Below are 15,865 nucleotides of genomic sequence, written 5' to 3' on the forward strand. Positions count from 1 at the left end.
TAAGATATATTACAAGGTTGCTTATATTCATTGAGTACTATTGATTTCTCAAACTAAAATTAAGACAATGGTTTATCTCTATAAGCAGCAGTAAGGGTGACTGGAAGCCCAGCTGCAGCTCTGCTTATTAATATGCCAATATCGGTGAGATCATCTGATAGTCTTATATGTATGGGGGCGTGTTGACTCTTTCTTGAAGATGTTGTGGAAGAGGAGGGTCCGGCAGTTGAAATTTCAATAGTTGATCCTTTTGTTCGGTGAGGAGATAAGTCGCAGTCAGAGAAGTCTGGCAGAGGCTCTCTCATAGAGAACAAAGGGGCGGTCGCCCTAGCTGAACGTTCCTGTGTATTCGGAAAGAAAACTGATTGCCGAACAATCGTTCAGCCAATAGCTATCTAATATGTATAGGGGGCTTTTAGTATATTTGTTGGAGGGTGGGAGGAAACGGGCAGGACCTCGAGGAAATCCACGTAAGCAAAAGGGGAATATTCTGTATGGTGGTGCTGTGCTGCACCTGTTGTAGTTCTTAACTCCTAGATGTAAAAATAATTACAAAATTTAATTGATTAGTCATGTACAGGTGAATCAGAAAGCTGAGCGCCACCCAGCATTAACCGTATCTTTTTTCTATGCAATTATGGTAGAAAATGTAATTGCTATAAATACCCAATGACTAAAGATGATATTTTTGCACTGATACAATTGTGCTGGACAGGGCAATTTTTATTGTATGAGTATATACAGAGGGTGAAATAAGTATTGAACATGTCACCAATTTTTTAAGTAAATATATTTCTAAAAGTGCTATTGACATGAAATTCTTACCAGATGTTGGTAACAACCGGTCCAATCCACACAGGTAAAGATGTCAAAAAGGGTTTTCCCCGCTCCAAGATCCTATCCCAATATGTAGAAGGTGTAATATTAATAATATTAGCAAAAACCTCCAATTAAAAAATTAGCATAAAAAATAAAAGGTACATACCTCTAAAGCAGTAAGGCAAATTTACAAAAACAAAAACATAAAAGGAATACTCAGGGGAGCAGCAGGAATAAAATAAAAGCAAAAACTGGCCACTTTTCACAAGGTCCTCTTTAAAGGTGATGTTACCTTTCAAAACTTATTGTGCCAAATTTTAAAGGAGGCAAAACACAAACAAAATAAAACTGAGCTGCCATTTACCCTCCTGGGATTTAGTAGGATCATTGTGTACAGACAGCAGTGGTGACTACAAGTCGACAGCGTTGCAGTCAGTGCAGCTGCTTTTGTTATCTACAAGGATAAGGCTGATGAGCTCAATAATTGGCTGCAGTGCTGTTGACGTCACAGCTGCAGTCTCTGCACAATCACCAAAGCAATGGTGAGGGGCAGCGCTGGACCCCATAAAAGTGACTACTAGCTCAAGGCTTTTTTTGCTGTGTTGAACCTTTGGAGCGATGTTTGAATAGGGACAATCCCTTTAACAGTGATCATCATTTAAGTTTGGTACATTGAAATAAACATGGTGACATCAGAGGGTTGCGCAGTAATCAATACAGCAATATTTGGGAGATTTCTAAGCATTGATACAATATATTCTTTCCCATACAACAGTGTAAGGAAATCTATTGTGGTCGTTTTCTGCATACTGGAAAACCATATGTTGTTACACTTGTCAGTCACAATAGTGGATGGAACTCGATCACAGCAAAATCTGTCACATATGCTCAACGACAGCGTATGGGTAAGGGCGCTCTGGAAGATAGTTGACTGCATGTGACGTCCTGGACAGGTGTTGTGACAAAGTGACAGAAAACCTCAAGGAGGCGCCATACGAATTTAATTAGAAGCAATTCATATGAGTACGATTAAACTTCTTAGTACGGTTTAGCATGTAGATGGATGGAGTCATATACATTATCATCACTGGTTGACAATGATCTGTAAATACCAAGAACAGCATGAAAAAAAGAGGATACCGTGATGGTAAAATCAGATCTGGTGACACCACACACTACTGTATGACATGTGGGCAGCTTTTTATAATATCATTATATAAAGTATCATTTGCATCAGACGTTCTCTTCCATGGCCGATTTACAGTGGGTAAGGAAAATATTCAGACCCCTTTAAATTTTTCACTTTTTGTTTCATTGTAGCCATTTGGTAAATTCACTATGGGAAAGACTAGGTATGTATAGTGTACAGGTAATACAGGGATCACCAGTGACATTTTACACAGGAGCTCTGTATATATAATATAGTGTATAATGTAAGTGTTAGGTAACACACTGTGGTGCAGTGACCACTGTGACAGCTAGGGGGCGCTGAATGGGTCATGCACACAGGCATATCCGTTGTGGTAATGGAGATAGGGTGGTAAATGACCGTTATGTATCCCAGGGTGGGTGGCCCTGGGATGGAAGATTGTACATGTGTTAATCAGTAGAGGTACTGCTGAGGTTTTTGTTACAGTGTGTCAGGGAGAGCTTCCAGGTGGCTGGTGAGATGGGTGGAACCAGTCACCTACAAACCCACCCAGAGGCGTGTATCTGAAGTAAAGCCTATGTGTGTGGTTGTGAATCTGAAGGACCTGCAATGAGGTCATAGCCATGTGATGCTGTGGGTGTGGCTACGGACCATATAAGGTGACCAGGGTAGGTCATATGAGTGAATACCTGGATCTGATTGGTCCGTGTGGAAGGTCCTGGAAGGCTGACGTGCTACAAGGTGTGCTGCCTTCCTGAAGCACACATATGGACGCCGCTGACCGTGTGTGGCCTGTGTGTAATAGCCTGTGAGTACTGGACAGCCCCCAGGAGGGAAGGGACGTCAGGACTAAGAAGCAGCTGAAAGGTAACGCCGGACAGGGGGAATTAACCGAGAGACTGTAGAGCCTGATTGCTGGACAAGGCACTGCCTGTGTGAACACAGGGCTAAGGGAGCGGAGCTCCATTGTGAATATTCATTTGGTCTGCTGTAAGACTGTGATTGTTTCTTCATGCAGCTATGGATTATGCCGTGTATAATAAACCGTATGGACGTTTTTTGTGGAAAAGCCTGTGCCGGATCTGGTTTTTCTGCAGCTAAGTGAGTGTCCCCCAATACACTCAGTGCTACCTTACAATTGGTGGAGAATGCTAAGTGCACTGTTGTAGCCTTGTTGCTAGGGGCAACGGACGAGGTCTGCAAATCTCGGTTGCTAATCGCAAGGGTTCCAAGAAGCATATGTTGCCATGCTGGCGACTCTGAGCCAGGGGAGCAAACGGTCGTGAAAACCGTGAGTTATGCTGACGAGGTCAGAGAAAGAGACTGTTGATAATTTGTGGGATACCTCTGAGGAGAAGAGGCATCTGGATACCTGTGTGGCCGACACAAGCAGGTGACGGACAGGTGTCCGTGTTGTACTGACCGGGGTCAGTGAGAAAGACTGTTTACCTGAATGGTTCAGGGTGCCAGGTCCTGGAGGTTCAGTGTTGGGAAATTCTGGGAGAAGAATCGGATCCCTGGAGCATGTGCTGCAACCTTGGACCTGGTGAGGTGTGAGTGTTGGACTGTCTCATGAGGAGACAGACATCCTGAATAGCACACAGACAGACCACGTGTGTTTTGTGTTGTGTTTCTTTTCTCTCCCTCTCAAGTCAGCTTTGGTGGCTCAGTGGGATCACGAAGGTGACAAGCGGCTTGCTGTAACTCGGCGGGGTTACGAAGATTTCTGTGGATCGCCGAGTCCACAAAGACAGGACAGCAGGAGCTGTAGCAGTGCCAGTAGGAGCTGGCGTGGTGTCGTGCTTAAAGGGCCAGTAAAACTGTATAGTGTGAACTTTGGTCTAAGAAGGCCTGTAGAAGGGACATGGGGAAATCCCGAAAGGGGCCGGTGACCCAAATCGGGTTGGGAAACCAAAAAGGAGTGACGTCCCAGGGGGAGGTGAAGTCCAAAAAGGGGATAGTCGTCCAAAAAGGGCGGAGTTTTCAAAAGGGGCAGCACTGGTTACCTCAGTGGACAAGTCTGAGGAACAGCGGTGATTGTGTCTGACTTTTTCTGAGTGCAGCACATTCTTTCCGGATGATGATGGGCCGCAGGTGTGTATCGTGATGCTACACCTTGAAGGAGTCTCTGGACAGCTGGACTCAAAGAGTCAGGTGACTCTGAAAGGAACTCCTCTCGTTTTCTCTCTGACCGAGAAAAAGGTCAAGGTTCGCTGCCACCATGGGGTCTCTGTGGACTATACTGTGGACAGAGTAATGATTTAGGGGACCAAAAGGGTTGAGTGCCAAGGTGGCAGTATACCACCAAACTTAGTGTATCCCTTTGAGAGGGGCCGAGACTTTGTCTTGCTTGAAGATGCATGGGAAGTTGATGACGTGTGGGGTGGCTCAAACGAGGATGTAGCACCACCTAAGGTCGATAGTCCAGAGCTTTGGGTGACCGAGAGAAAGTGTGGGTCTGACCAACTCGGGGATTTGGCTGGGGTGACCAAACGTGACCGTGGGAAACGGGGTACCTCCAGAAAAGGGGTCCGACACCTGTGTGAATGGGGGCTTGCTGGTCCTGGATGACAGGGTGAGTGGTGACTCCAATTTGACCGCTATCACCCGACAGCTAGAGGGTCAAGTTGACAACCTGACCATGGAAGTGTGCATGTGGAAAGAGCGAGTTGACAGTTTTAACCAAGTAGAAGCGCACATACGAAACTCGGAGAGAGAGCGCCAAGAGATCTGTCAACAGCTGGCGAAGGAATCTTTAAAGGTGGCGAGTATGGAAGTTGCCAACTCCACGCAGTTGGAGCGGCTGCTCCACCTAGAGTCCGAACTCTCGGCAGTCAAGGCCCTGAGACAAACGGCCGAGCACAGAGTGGATGAGCTGGAGAAGGAAGTCTTGAAGCTCAGAGGTCACCTGTCAATGTGGCAAAGTATGAATAAGACCCTCAGAGAAGATGTGGAAGTGCTCAAAGAAACTGTAAGAGGTCTTCTGCGGGAGAAGAAGTTGGTGGACGAAGACTTACAGCGGCTGGGCCTGAGTGATGACAAGACGGAACTGCCAGTACCCATCTTGGCAAGGAGTCTCAAAGAGGTAAAATCTCCTGAAGATTTGGAGCGGAAAGCTGAACAAGATATTCCCCCGGTCGGGACAACTGTATTGAGGGAAGTGTCCATGGTAAATCCAGAGCCTTCTGTCCAGGAAAAGAGCAAGTCCACGACCTTCAAGTGCGTGATTGACGTACCCGAAGACGTGCAAGAAGCCTGTACCGATGAAGGTGTGCATGAGGCTTATAAAAAGGCTGTCAAAGCGTGTAAGGTGCACTGGGCACCAGAGACTCGGCAGTTGGTGGTACTATCAAAAAGGGAAGACACAGCAAAGCGGGTAGCTGTCCTGGCAGATATGCATCTGCAATGTCTCCACGCAAAACAGAGGCTCAGGTGGAGTAATATGAAAGCTGCTCGACGTCTAGAGCTGACAAGGGAAGCTAAGAATCTGCTGGGCTTGGGGGAAGATATAATTCCCTTACCCAAATATCTGGTGGAGAGAGTCGTTGGAAGGCTCGGTAAAGTGATGCAAGATCTTGTGGATATCTCCGGTGTGGCGAGGGTGAGGGTCCTTCCTGATGATGAAGTCCAGGTATCCGGTGAAGATGGTATGGTCCCTATCATTGTGGTTGGCTCCATGGAAAGCCTAAGGAACTTCCGGATGCTCCTGGAATACCGTGTGACATACCTGCAGGAGATAGTCCAGTCTCAACTGCTCTGACTGCAGGTTAAAAAAAAAGAGATGCGGAACATCAGATGGCGACAGCCTGCATGCCGGGGTATAAGGACCAGAAGATACACCCCAATTAATGAGATGGCAGGTGGCCAAAAACCTTCAGCAAGACGTGAACGTCGCAAATCTACAAATGGCAGTTCTCACAGTATGAGACTGAGAGACCTTGACAGTAGCTCCTTTGATGTACTGTCACGTCGCCGTCAGACTCAGGACCTGCTGTCTCGGCCTTGGCCACTAGGAGGCACCGGACTGTCACATCACGATCTAACTCAGGGTCTGCTATCCCGGCCTCGGCCACTAGGAGGCGCCGGACTGTCCCATCACCGGCTGACTCACGGCCTGCTGTTCCTGCCTCGGTCACTGGGAGGCGCTGTGCTTCACCCCCGAGTAATGGCGGCAATAGAGATGAGGCTCTTGCTCAGGCATCCGCTGGATGCAGGCTCCGCTCCTCGGTCAGTCATGAAGGGGCTGGTGCATCACCATCCGACCTGGTCCTGGGGGCGGTCCGGATGACATCAGCAGTCCGGGAGCCTGTGAGGGATGACCTGATCCCTCAAATACTTTGGGTCTGGTCTTGCCGGCCGCCGGATATATTCTTGGTTCCCCTATGTGCAACTGTGTGATTGACTATTGTTTGACTCTGACCTCAGCCTGGATTTCTGACCCCTCTATTGCCTGACGATTCTGTACTTCTGCTATTCTCCTGGTTTGTGACCTTGGCCTGGATATTCTGACTCTGCTCCTGCCTAACGATTCTGTACCTCTGCCGTCCCCCTGGTTTATGACTCTGACCTTGGCCTGAATTTGACTCTGCTATTGCCTGCCGTTTTTGTACTTCTGCTGTCCGCCTGGTTTAGACTCGGATTCCCGACTACGCTTTTGGTCCCGTTTTTTAACCCCTCTCTGGCGACCGTCCTGCTCTGGCCGCTGCTCATATTCAGACAGCTACCTCCTGGGCTCTGCTGTAAATCCAGATCCCTGTATAGGGGTAAAGGGTATCGGGGTTGCTCGGGGTGCTGTCTTACTGCAGCCCAGACTTGCAGACGGACGTTACATGTACTAAATGGGTCAGACCAGACAGGGAGCTCGACTCTAAGTAATACTTATGACTGCACCAGCCGGGAGAGCCAGCCGTGGAGAGAAAAGTTGGGGCATGGAGCAGACAAGGAAAATGTGGAGACTAAAAAGTGTCTGGTGACGCAGATGGACTTTGACTGGAAGACCGAAGCCCAAGGCCGATATACTGACCGCTGGGGGAGGGGGAGGCCTAAGGTAAAAAAGATGCCATATGACGCCCAAAACAGACTGAGACGGGCCTCTTGACTTGTAGGGCAAGGTGACATGGGTGCCCGGTCCTGAGACCCCTGGGTGATATCATGTGTTCAACCCCACAAGTTTGAACAGAGGGGGGAGGTATGTGGTGCAGTGACCGCTGTGACAGCTAGGGAGCACTGTATGGGTTATGCACACAGGCATATCCGTTGTGGTAATGGAGATAGGATGGTAATTGACCGTTATGTATCCCAGAGTGGGTGGCCCTGGGATGGAAGCTTGAACATGTGTTAATCAGCAGAGGTACTGCTGAGGTTTTTGTTACAGTGTGTCAGGGAGAGCTTCCAGGTGGCTGGTGAGACGGGTGGAACCAGTCACCTACAAACCCACCCAGGGGCATGTATCTGAAGTAAAGCCTATGTATGTGGTTGTGAATCTGAAGGACCTGCAATGAGATCATAGCCATGTGATGCTGTGGGTGTGGCTACGGACCATATAAGGTGACCAGGGTAGGTCATATGAGTGAATACCTGGATCTGATTGGTCCGTGTGGAAGGTCCTGGAAGGCTGACGTGCTAGAAGGTGTGCTGCCTTCCTGAAGCGCACATGTGGACGCCGCTGACCGTGTGTGGCCTGTGTGTAATAGCCTATGAGTACTGGACAGTCCCCAGGAGGGAAGGGACATCAGGACTGAGAAGCAGCTAAGAGGTAACCCCGGACAGGGGGAATTAACCGAGAGACTGTAGAGCCTGATTGCTGGACAAAGCACTGCCTGTGTGAACACAGGGCTAAGGGAGCGGAGCTCCATTGTGAATATTCATTTGGTCTGCTGTAAGACTGTGATCGTTTCTTCATATGGTTTATGCCGTGTATAATAAACCGTATGGACGTTTTTTGTGGAAAAGCCTGTGTTGGATCTGGTTTTTCTGCAGCCAAGTGAGTGTCCCCCAATACACTCAGTGAGCGCTACCTTACAACACAGACTTATCAATGTAGTTGTATTGATTTATCTTCACTTCACTTATCATCTATAGCTGATCAAATCTACAGCACATTCCCATCTTTTCCCCAAATTAAACACTTCACCAGATGACGTAAAAAAGTGACATAGTGCTGTCCTGCACAGTAACAGGACCCTCCTCTTTGAAAACAGTATCTGCAAAACTAAAATACATCACATCAGTAATGATTAGCCCTTAACCCCTTAAGGACCAAGCCATTTTGTAGGCTAATGACCAGGCCTTAATTTTGAAATCGGACCACTGTCACTTTATGTGCTTATAACTCTGGAACGCTTCAACAGATCCCGCTGATTCTGAGATTGTTTTTTTTCATGACATATTGTATTTCATGTTAGTGGTAAAATTTCTTCGATATGACTTGCGTTTATTTATGAAAAAAAAACGGAAATATGGCGACAATTTTTAAAATTTTGCAATTTTCAAACTTTTAATTTTTATGCCCTTAAATTAGAGAGATATGTCACACAAAATAGTTACTAAATAACATTTCCCACATGTCTACTTTACAGCAGCACAATTTTGGAACAAAAATTTCTTTTTTGTTAGGCTGGTTTCACATTAGCATTTTTTAGCGCAGTGCATCGTGCGCGTCCATGCGCATGCGCCATGCGCCCCTGTGTTTAACATGGCGGGTGCATGGTCTAAGCCCCGCCCCCTCCGGTCGTCTCCGCCTAGTATCGCACATCGCTGCATGCGATCTGCACACCCTATCTTTAGCATAGGGTGTGCAGACCGTGCGCTAGTAGGATTTTTCGTGCGCTGTGCCCTTTTGATGGTGCTCCGAGCACACCAAAATGCAACATGGTGCGTTCGGCGCACGTCGCCGCATCGTCAAAAGGGCGCAGCGCACGCAAAATCCTACTAGCGCACGGCCAGTGCACCGTCTGCGCACCCTATGCTAAAGATAGGGTGTGCAGATCGCATGCAGTGATGTGCGATACTAGGCGGAGATGACTGGAGGGGGCGTGTCAGAGGGCGGTGTGTGCTGCGGGCAAAAACTCTAGTGTGAAACTAGCCTTATTGCACTTTTTCCAAGCGGTATAATAAAAAAGTATAATTTGCTACTTTTTGTGTTTTTTTACAGCATTCACTGAAGGGGTTAACTAGGGTGACACTTTTATAGATGGGATTTTTACGGACGCGGCAATACCAAACATGTGTATTTTTTACTTTATTTTATTTTTTTACATAAAAATGTGTATTTTTTAGAGGAATTATTTTATTATTTTTTAATAATTTTTTTTTACATATTTTTTAAAAAAAATGTTTTTTTTTTAACCTAGTCCCTTTATGGAACTTTCACTTTTGTTGCAGGTATAATACATTGCAATGCTCCAGCATTGCAATGTATTATACCTATGGAGAAAGCTGGTCTCAGCGGCTTTCCATACCTGGATGACCCAGAGGTTGTCATGACAACCCCAGGGTTATCATGGCACAGATTGGGCCCCGCAATTACATCATGGGGATGCCGATCAGAGGCAGAGGGAGCGCCCGACCCCGACGCCGCTCCTGGCTGACAGACAGTGCAAGATGCTCAGCCACTGCAGCGCTGAGCACCTGCACTGATCGGGCAGGAGATGCTGAAATTTCAGCATCTCCTGCCTGATCGTGCTGTTTCGTCAGTCAGATTGACTGACCAATCACAGTGCTCTGGGTGCGGGGACCGACTGCAAGGGTCCCTGCACCTCATCCCGTGCCTGTCAGCTGTCATACACAGCTGTTGGCACTGAACTGTCACTGCGTGAATGAATGACATGCACAGTCCATTATGGTGTGGTAAATTAAACCCGGCCATGATGGATTGTGCACGTCAATAGACGTTAAGGGGTTAATTAGCATCAACAGTAATAATGTCTCCTATTCTGACCCCTTCCTGTAATAATGCCCCCCATCTTGACCTCTTCCTGTAATAATGTCCCTGTCAGGAACACCGCACTGAACTTGCTCACTGAGCCAGTGCGCGTGTCCTGAGTAAAGCGAACTGTGCTCAAAGATACCTGTGGAGCGGGCCGCAGATGAGTAGATGCGTACTTCAGAACAGCAGGACCTGAAGCACGTGACTGCTAGGGGCGTGGCCTAAACTCCAGAGAGCTAGGAGCTGCAAGATAACTCCTAGCAGGGTCACTGCGAGACAAAGTTACCAAGGGGCATAGACAGGGAGGATAGTCAGGACGTAGCCAATGAGTCATACACAGAGATAGCTGCAAGGTACAAGAGGGGCGAGCAGAGAGTAGTCAGATCACAGGCAATGAGTCATACACAGAGAGGGTAGTGCAGTACAGAATCAACAGGCAAACTCACAACGGGAAACAAAACCAGGTCAGAACCATATACACAAGCTATAACAACGAACAGGCACAGGCACACAGAGGTCAGCACACTCGGCCAAAGGCAAAAGTATAGCTGGCAGGGATTGGAGCTTCCCAGGGGTTTAAGAAGCTCTCCCAGAACCAAAAAGAGGCCACAATCATTAACCCCAGGTGTGCAGGTCAAAACTTGCACTGAGCTCCAGACATTAACCCCTGACGTGCAGCTCAAAAACCTGCACTGGGATCATGACAGTCCCCCTTCCTGGCCACTTCTTGTAATAATGTACTCCATCCTGGGCCCTTATTTCCCCTTACCTTGTCCCCATAAGTGCTTCATCCTGGCCCCTGTATGTCTCCATCCTGTCTCGTTTATGTAATAATTTTCCACATCTTGGGCCCTTATTTCTCCTATCCTTGTCCTCATATGTCCTTCATCCTGACCCCTACATGTCTCCATCCTAGCCCTTATATGTCTCCATTCAGACCCCCACATGTCTCCATCCTTGTCACTTATGTCTCCATCTTGGTCCCCCATATACAGTGGCATGCTAAAGTTTAGGCACCCATGGTCAAAATTACTGTTATTGTGAACAGTTAAGCAAGTTGAAGATAAAATGATCTCTAAAAGGCCTAAAGTTAAAGATGACATATTTGTTTTGTATTTTAGGCTAAAAAGTAATACACATTGTCATTTTTTCACATTTTAAAAATTACAAAAAGAAAAATGGTCCGATGCTAAAGTTTGGGCACCTTTGGAGATTTGTGTGCTCAGATAACTTTGACCAAGGTTTCAGACCTTAATTAGCCTGTAAGGGATATGGCTTGTTCACCCTCAATGTTAGGAAAGGCCAGCTGATGCAGATTCCACAGGTTTAGAAACACATAGCCTCCTCTAACCTTGTGCGAAAAAACAGCCACCATGGGTTCTTTTAAGCAGCTGCCTAGCACTCTGAAAATGAAAATGGTGGAGGCCCACAAAGCAGGAGATGGCTATAAGAAGATAGCAAAGCGTTTTCAAGTTGTCCTTTCCTCAGTTCAATATGTAATTTAGAAATAGCAATTTACAGGAACAGTGGATGTCAAGATAAGGTCTGGATGGTCAAGCAAAATTTCAGAGAGAGCTGCTTGTAGGATTGCTAGAAAGGCATATCAGAACCCCCACTTGACTGCAAAAGACCTTCAGAAAGATTTAGCAGATTCTGGAGTTGTGGTAATTGTTCTACTGTTCAGAGACACCTTATCAAATATGGCCTTCATGGAAGAGTCATCAGAAGAAAACCTCTCCTGCACCCTCAGCATAAAATTTAGCATCAGAGGTATGCAAAAGAACATCTAAACAAGCCCAATGCATTTTAGAAACAAGTCCTGTGAATCGTTGAAGTTAAAATAAAACTCTTTGGTCGCAATGATCAAAGGTATGTGCAGAGAAAAAATTGCATAGAATTTCAGGAAAAGAACATCTCTCCAACCATTAAGCATGGGGATGGATCACTCATGCTTTGGAGCTGTGTTGCAGACAATGGCACAGGGAACATTTCACAGGTAGAGGGAAGAATGGAGTCAATGAAATTTCAACAAATTCTTGATGTAAACATAACACCATGTGTAAAAAAGCTGAATTTGAAAACAGGATGGCTTCTACAAATGGATAATGATCACACACATCAAAATCCACAATAGACTACCTCAAAAGGCGATAGCTAGAGGTTTTTCAATGGCCCTCACAGTCCCCCGATTCGATCATCATTGAAAATCTGTGGATAGTTCTCAAAATAGCAGTGCATTGCAAGACGAATTGAAAGACTCTTGGCTGGCTACTAAAAGCATTTACAAGTTATGATATTTTAAAAGGGAGTGCTACTAGGTACTAACTATGCAGAGTGCCCAAACTTTTGCATTGGCCTATTTTCCTTATTGTAATTTTTAAAATGTAAAAAATGACAATATATAATTTTTTTGGCCTAAAATACAGAGAAAATGTGTCATCTTTAACTTTAGCCCTTTTAGAGATCATTCCATCTTCAACTTGCTTAACTGGTCACAATAACAGTAATTTTGACCAGGGGTGCCCAAACTTTTAAATGCCACTGTATCTCCATCCTATCCCTCGTATGTCTCCATTCTGACCTCAACATGCCTCTATGCTGGCCCCCTTATGCCTCCATCCAGGCAGTCTTATGTCTCTGTAAAGTGTTACAAAGATACACCCCTACCCCTTTAAGCACGTCCTGGTTAAATGTGATTTCATGTTGATATGTATATAGTGTTTTCCAACCGTTTGCTGCTATTTGAATGTTATATAATATTGTGGATTGTATTGTTATGTACATAAGTTTAACATAAGGAGAGCGTAGTACATTAGGGCAGGGTCCTCTCTCCCCTCTATATCAGTCTGTGATTGTTAGTTTGTTATCTGTAATTTGTATGTATCCCCTTCTCATGTACAGCACCATGGAACCAATGGTGCTTTATAAATAAATAATAATAATTAGGTAGTCCACTACATAGGGACATATTAGTGCACTGTAGTATACTTAGTCTAAAGATAAGTACAGGCTAATTTTAGGAGGAGCTACAGTGTGTAAAATAGAGGGTCTTCCTGATCCGAGGGAGTAGAGCCGTGAAGCCTATATAGGGCGAACAGCTCCGCAATGTTAGAAGTCAAGGAACCCCACCCTTCAGGGCCAACTGGGCCAGAAGTACAGACTTAGCAGCAGTGAGACAGGAGTGGTGGAACACAGACTACAGCTAAAGTCATATCAGTATGTAGATGTAGGTGACTCTATAATGTGGCAGTTTACTGCTTGGGCTGATGCCCTCATATCCGGGGCGAAACGAACGAGGGAACTCCTAAGTATAGTAAGTCTGAATAAGGAGGATGCTGCGTTACCGCAAGAGACGGTACAACCCGGGCACGTACTGAAGGCCGTAGGAAGAAGTGCAGGGAAAGTGGAGAATGTGGACTGTATGGAACCCTATGCTGATGTTGTATCTGACAAGGATGTGCTGTGAAAAAGGAAAAGTAAAGCTCTACGTTTTAAGTTGCAACTGGACTGTGTCTCTGTTTGTGCGCAATCGTATGGAAGGGGTCTGCAGCAAATCAGAGGCGACCCTGATGGTGCAGAGAGCAAAGAGGCAAGTACACTGATTAAAGGACGTTCTTTGTATGTGACGGAAGACCAGGGTGCGCAAGAGCCATTAGTCTCAGCCACGACTACGGCCCTGTCCCTCTCTCACATCTCCATCCTGGTCCCCATATGTCTCCATTCAGCCCCCATATATCTCCATCCTGGCCCCATCTGTCTCCATGCTAGCCCCCAAATGTATCCAATCAGTTGAAAACTGCAGGCCAGGGAACTAAATTGGGGCACTTGCTTCTTGCAGGTTAGGGGAACTGTATGTAATTTGAACACTGGGTTCCCCCGAACTGGAGAGAACCCCGCAAATTCCACCCCTGCATGTGACCACACGAACCTGGGGCTTAGAGGATCTACCTCACAAGATGAGACTAATAGAAGGTTTACTGATCGGCAGTTGTATTGCGCTGCCAGTCGGTCAGAATGTACAAACTCTTAGTAGTGAAAGCCTAAGGCTATGTACCCACGTATGCAGAAAATTCCTGACTGAAAACTGGACTCCTTCCCAGAAATTGCGCTTTTTTTCCGTGCGTTTTCCGCACTTTTTTTGTGCGATTTTTGCGTGTTTTTTATGTGTTTTTTCCGGAGCGTCCCCAGTCTCATAGAAAATAGTTAGAAATGCGGATTTTTCAGCGAAATTAATGAGCATGCTGCATTTTTTACCGTGATGCTGTTTTTTTTGCAGAAAAAAAACGCATCAATATGCAAAAAAAGTGCAGAATTCTTTAAAATGAATGGGATTCTTCTTGTAAGCGTTTTTTAAGAGTTTTTGCCGGTAAAAATGCAAAAAAATGCTTATGTGTGCACACACCCTAAATGTCTTGTTTCCTCTCCAACACCGAGAGACTAGTTTTTTATATATGGGGTGGGGGAAGCGGATGTTCATCTCTCTGTGTAGGCAGGGATGTCAGACTCTCAGAATTTCTATGAACAGTAAGGACCCCCATGCTGCACATACTCTGTCAGCCGAACAATAGCTATCTCTTCCAACTCCTGCATACACAGGAATGCTCAGCTTGGCCGAGCACTCATGTGCAGGGCCGGCGTTAGGCTAGTTTCACACTTGCTTTTTTTTGCAGCGCGTTTTTCCCGCAAAAAAACGCATTGAAAAAACGCATACATAAGCATACAACTGCTGCGTTTTTTTCAAGCATTTTTATGAGCATGCATGAAAAAAACGCAGCGTTTTTATGCGTTTGTATGCGTTTTTAGCGCGTTTTTACCGCGTTTGCGTTTTTTTCCAACATTTTTAGGTGGCCCCTCACACTACCCAAACCATGACTTTACTAACCCTAACCCTGACCCTAACCCTAACCCTAACCCTGACCCTAACCCTAACCCTAACCCTGACCCTAACCCTTAACCAAATCATACTTAACCCTAACCCAAACCCTAAACCCTAACTAACCCTAACCCTAACCCTAACCCTGACCCTAACCCTAACCCTAACCCTAACCCTGACCCTAACCCTTAACAAAACCATACTTAACCCTAACCCTGACCCTAACCCTAACCCTAACCCTAACCCTGACCCTGACCCTAACCCTTAACCAAACCATACTTAACCCTAATCCTGACCCTAACCCTGACCCTAACCCTAACCCTAACCCTAACCCTGACCCTAACCCTTAACAAAACCATACTTAACCCTAATCCTGACCCTAACCATGACCCTAATCCTTAACAAAACCATACTTAACCCTAATCCTGACCCTAACCCTGACCCTAACCCTAACCCTAACCCTAACCCTGACCCTAACCCTAACCCTAACCCTGACCCTAACCCTTAACAAAACCATACTTAACCCTAATCCTGACCCTAACCATGACCCAAATCCTTAACAAAACCATACTTAACCCTAACCCTGACCCAAACCCCAACCCTAACCCTGACCCTGACCATAACCCTAACCCTAAACCCCCTTAACTAACCCTAACTCTAACCCAAACCCCTAAATTCCATGGTTTAAAAAAAAAACGCATATGCAAAAAAACGCATACATGAGCATGCCAGTGCGCACATATGCGCATCCATAGGCTATAATGGCCATTTTTAGCGCAAAACGTGCGCATATGTGCGCATGCGCTTTTTTGCAGGGCCAAAAAATGCAACATGCTGCGTCTGGAAAATCCCAACGCACACCCCAAAAAAACGCAGCGCATGAAAATCGCATACATGCGCTTACCAGCGCGCAGGTATGCGCACCCATGTTAAATATAGGGGAAAAAACGCATGCGCAGGTGTGCGTTTTTTTCCAGCGCTAAAAAACGCAAATGTGAAACCAGCCTTAGGGACAGGAAGGCCAGGCAGCTGCCTAGGGCCCCCGCTCCTCCTGGGGCCCCCAGCCAGCGGCACATCACACAGCCGCTATGGGGCC

General features: G+C 46.2%; 1 long non-coding RNA gene across 1 annotated transcript in view; it reads right to left on the reverse strand.

Moving 5' to 3' along the window:
- Positions 1 to 15,865, reverse strand: part of LOC141085618 (uncharacterized) — an 80,555-nt gene continuing 64,690 nt past the window's right edge. The window contains exons 2-3 of the long non-coding RNA XR_012231337.1: positions 826 to 897; positions 1 to 533 (exon numbers count right to left, since the gene is read on the reverse strand). This is a non-coding gene — a long non-coding RNA (uncharacterized lncRNA). The remainder of the gene's footprint in view (positions 534 to 825; positions 898 to 15,865) is intronic.

This window comes from Dendrobates tinctorius, unplaced genomic scaffold, assembly GCF_039654945.1.
Source record: "Dendrobates tinctorius isolate UK_male_01 unplaced genomic scaffold, ASM3965494v1 ptg000028l, whole genome shotgun sequence".
In the NCBI taxonomy this organism is placed as follows: Eukaryota; Metazoa; Chordata; class Amphibia; order Anura; family Dendrobatidae; genus Dendrobates; species Dendrobates tinctorius.